This window comes from Amaranthus tricolor, chromosome 10 (genome assembly GCF_026212465.1).
Source record: "Amaranthus tricolor cultivar Red isolate AtriRed21 chromosome 10, ASM2621246v1, whole genome shotgun sequence".
Classification (NCBI taxonomy): Eukaryota; Viridiplantae; Streptophyta; class Magnoliopsida; order Caryophyllales; family Amaranthaceae; genus Amaranthus; species Amaranthus tricolor.
In genome coordinates this window covers 16,117,318-16,122,317 of record NC_080056.1, presented here as the reverse complement: position 1 = coordinate 16,122,317, position 5,000 = coordinate 16,117,318, and the positions used below count along the sequence as shown (strand labels likewise).

At 26.9% G+C, this 5,000-nt stretch overlaps 1 long non-coding RNA gene across 2 annotated transcripts; it reads left to right on the top strand.

The window, feature by feature from the left end:
* The first annotated feature begins 1,924 nt into the window (after positions 1 to 1,924).
* Positions 1,925 to 4,994, top strand: LOC130825737 (uncharacterized). 2 transcript variants are annotated; one of them, XR_009046943.1, is made up of 3 exons: positions 1,925 to 2,070; positions 3,377 to 3,482; positions 3,594 to 4,994. It is a non-coding gene; the product is annotated as an uncharacterized LOC130825737 (long non-coding RNA). The 2 variants fall into 2 exon arrangements; XR_009046942.1 differs by having other exon boundaries at positions 1,925 to 2,074.
* The last annotated feature ends 6 nt before the right edge of the window (positions 4,995 to 5,000 follow it).

Sequence of the window (5,000 nt, the reverse complement as noted above, 5' to 3'; positions counted from 1 at the left end):
TATATATATATATATATATATATATATATATATGTATATATATATATATATATATATATATATATATATATATATATATATATATATATATATATATATATAAATATGTGTGTGTGTGTGTATATATATATATCTATATATATATATATATATATATATATATATATATATATATATATATATATATATATATATATATATATATTATAAAAAAAGGGGATATTATCAATGGTACCCATGTACTATAGCAAAATAACAATGGTACCCCAGCTAATTTCAATGGTATCCCCAAGTATATGCTAATTACAACCGTGACACTATGAATGATTTTTCCGTTAAATGTCCGTTAAATCTCGAATGACCTAACCATGATTAGTTTCCCTCTCTTCTTCCTTCTCTCCTTCCATGGCTGCTTCACCTTAATACCATATTGTTTAGTATTTTAAGGTCGAACAACTCGACTAATATAAGGAACAAAATCATTTGTATGTTCTAAAGAAAGTCTATTTTCATTTTTATTGCTTATAAACAGGTATTCAAAGCTTATATCTTTCTTTTGATCTCTTTCTTTTAAACTTTTAGTCTTTTTGCAGGTTTGAATTTTTGGGTTTTGGATCTTTAATTGCCACTTAATTTTTTGTGGGTTTTGGAATGATTATTTTTTCTTTAATTGCTTTCATTATTTCTGGGTTTTTGTTTAATTTTGGATCAGAGTTTTGATTTTATTTGTTATGGTATTGTTTTCTTTTATATTTCTTTATTTAATTTAAAATTTGTCTCTGGCAGTTTAAAATGTTGTTTTTTGGGATGAAAAAGATTTTATTGCTCCGGCAATTTGTAATTCATGGCTTGTAATTTGAAAGATTTTTCTTAATTTTTTTTTAAATTCTGAATTTTTTGGATGAGATAATTGGGAGGTTTAATATTGGAGCTCGTCTTAAAGGTTTGAAGAATGGAGGATCTATCTCTTAGATTCCATACTAAGCAGCCATGAAAGGAGAACATGAAAAGGAAAGGGAAAAGGGAAGAAGAAGAAGAAACTAACTCACATTTAACGGAAAAATCATTCATAGTGTCACGGTTGTAATTAGCATATACTTGGGGGTACCATTGAAATTAGCTGAGGTACCATTGTTATTTTGCTATAATACAGGGGTACCATTGATAATATCCCTTATTTTATTATATATATATATATATATATATATATGTATATATATATATATATATATATATATATATATATATATATATGTATATATATATGTATATATGTAATATATATATATATATGTATATATATTTATATATATGTATATATATATATATATATATATATATGTATATATATATATATATATATTTATATATATGTATATATATATATATATGTATATATATATATGTATATATATATATATGTATATATATATATATATATATATATATATATATATATATATATATATATATATATATATATATATATATATATATATATATATATATATATATATATATATATATATATATATATATATATATATATATATATATATAATAAAAAACATTTTCTTACACATAAATATTTAAGTTCAATTCATTTTCTTTCTTTAATTAAGCTTATTTTTAAATTTTTAATACACATTATTTTGAAAATATGGTTGGATTTTTAAAAGTTTAAATTATTAACAATAAATTAATTATGCAAATAAGTTATAGTTGAGAATTGTACGTATTGGTAAATTCAACAACCTTAATAATATCTTTTTATCAATAAAACATATATAAGTTATAACACCAATTTCTATAGGTTATAATACCAACTCTAAATAGACTTAACCGCTCGCGTTAATTTGTAGATTTTTTTCTTTTTATAATTATTAGGCTATAATTGGGGAACCGGCTCACAGTCTCTCATAACGAACACGCGTAAACATTAAGCCTAACTCACCCGTTACACATTAAACAAAGTGATCAGGAAATTGGTTTATGATAAAAACAAAGACTACTACGCAGATATAGAAACGGAATAGGGCTAATCAAACTAGTTTTGCTGGTTATCAGTGAGTGAGTAAGCTTCTTTTCTCTCCCTAATTTATTTTCTTCATTAATTCTTTGTGGTAATCTATTCATCAAGTTATGAATTTGGAGTTGCTTTTGATTTTTTCATTGAATTTTCATTGAAAATTTTTTGGATATGCTTCAATTGTTTATGCCTTAAGGACTAGAAGAATTATATATTAATTAATTATATTGGCGAAGCATTGTTATGGACTTACTTGTTCAAGGATTTCATTCTTGAATTCGAATTAGGATGCTGTTGCTGGTAATTAATTCGCAGTTTTGCTAAGTTTCAATGTAAGAATAAAATTATCGGCAGTATGGTGATAATTTGGCTTGCCATGCAATATAGTTGGAGTTTCAATTTATTGTACTTTGTTTTTAGTTTTGATTGTAATTTGGTTTTGGTTGATAAAAAATTTCAATAAATTGTGATAGATGTTGTCAGTGTTGATCAGTAATTTCAAAGAAAATTACCTCAACTCATCATATATGCTCTTTCCAAATTATCACTGCAGTATTGCTAATTGATGTATGCCTTCATTCTATCAATCAGGTACTGAAGTTACCATCTTTTACCGAGATATGAAAATGTTTGTCAATTTTTAGCTTTAAAGATTGAATTATTAAGGCTATTTCCAAATTTTTGATAGCTACTTTTCAAAAGTTTTCCCAACAGAGGAATTTGACGATTGAATTTCTTGAAAAAAGATTGTGATGGGTTTTTAATTCTTGTAATGTTGATGGGAAAGTTAAGTTTTTATGATGGTGAGATGAATTAATATGAGTTCACCTTCTCTTAAAAAACGCGTGAGTTTTTTGAATTTGGTTTGCTGTTTGTTAAACTTTAGCAGTTGTGAAACTTTGATTTTTAACATGAATTTTCGATGGTTTTAGTGACTTTTCTGAGTTGAACGTTTATATATTGTTGAAATCATTTGGACTTGTTAGTGGTCTTGATTTTGATTTTTGAATACTTGTGAAATTTTGATTTTGATTTTTGATTTGATTGTGAACCTGTATTTGTTAAAATTTGCAATAAGGTGTAGTTTATCTCATAACTTTGGATAATTTTATGCCTTTGCATGGCTTGAAAATCGGTAGCTGTGTTGGTGATTGATAATTTTTTTGTGGCAGCTGTAAGTGTGAGTCTGAGATGCAAAGTGATGCTTCTGAAATTTTGATTTTTCAGTTTGATTTGGTTTTTTGAAATCTAGATGGTTCGGTTCACTTTGGTTTTAAAAATTTTGGCTTGGTTTTGTATTGAACCAAAAGCACGATTTACACCTCTAATAATAGTGATAACTGATAGACGCTGAAACAGAAGAAAACCATTGTGAAGGATGCTGCAGTTAACACCGTACGGCATCAAACTCGCCGTGCACATCATCGAGACCGACTTCGGCAGTCGTGCCTCTGTATATTCTTTCTCCTCCTTCCTTCTTTTAACAACTTTTTGATATTCACTATGCAATGAATACTCTTAATTGTATTGATTTTGTTTTTGTGAATTTGATATTTTTGAGCAGGTAGTATGTGAATGTTTACTCAGAAAAGGAACCTTAACAGGGGAGATGATTTCTCGATTCACCAAACTTGACAATAAGAAAGTTATGAATTGTCTTTCAAATTTAATTCAACATAACTGCGTCCAAGCCTTTACCCTTGACCAAGAAGGTTTTTTTTTGTTTTTTTTTTTAAATTTTTTTAACTCCTTTTCATTTTATGTTTGATGTTAATAGTTTGATGTTGTTTGAGTATTAACTGAAAATTATAATGTTGATTTACGTATGCTTTGTGTCTTTAGTAGTTATGATGAAGTATTTACTAGTGTTGCTAAACTCATTTTACTACTAGATTTTGTAAATGGTTATTATGTTATTATTGTTCTGTTAAACGGTTGGGAAATTTGATAGAAATTCTCTTCTAATTTAATGTAATTGGTCATAAACAATCTTATATGTCATATTGTTGATAATTTTATTAGGGGCGATTTTTCGGGTTTTCTGTTGAGTTGTTTTGATGTTGATTTGTTTGGTTTATGTGGCCGTCCCCATATTGTTGATATTCAAGCTTTGAAGTTGTAAATGGTGTTTTTGAATTTCATTCGACTCTAATTTTCCTTGTGAATGGTAATCTTTTCATTTTATTTACTCTAGTTGATGAAATGGTGAGTAATCAGTGAATAATAATTAGTTTTTTCCAAAAGATATTCTTTTGCTTCTAGGGTAAGGATGATTCTTTATAGGCAATAGGGTAGGGAAATGATCTTTGTGTAGGTGGTAAAATTTGAACCCTGATCACGTGGTTGTAGAAAAACCTTCAAACCCTTCAACTATTAGGAATGAAATGTTGTTTGGTATACATATTTTAACCTACTTCTTATTTTTCACTTCCTTTTTCATTGTGTTGCCACGTTTTTTCCTTGAATAGCCCATTTTATCCCCTCTTAAAAAGTTATGATTTTTCAAAATCCACCAAACTCGACAATTGCTCAACATATGTTATTTAACCGCTACAACGATATTTCACCATTGCAACGTTATTTGTCTTCTCGTTAAAATTTCATAAATACCCGTTAAATTTAATTATTAAGATCACGTAAACTATAGTTACTCGTACTTTTAGTTAAAAAAATAATTAATTGGTTTATCAATTCTCCAACAAAAGTACCTCATATACTACAATCATAGCTATGGCCATATTATTGCATAATAATAGTAGTTCAACAAAATTTGCAAGTATAAGTTCAAAAATTATTAATTATCCACATGCACTAGATCTAGTTCCTAGACGACCCACATTATCAAAGTCATGCATCTATCCTGAGTCCTCTAAACCTACCGTATCGATAACAACAATAATAAATATTGAATGTATAATAACCTTGCTTTTGCTTGCAAGATGCACGAGTAAAATGAAATGCAATGGGATTA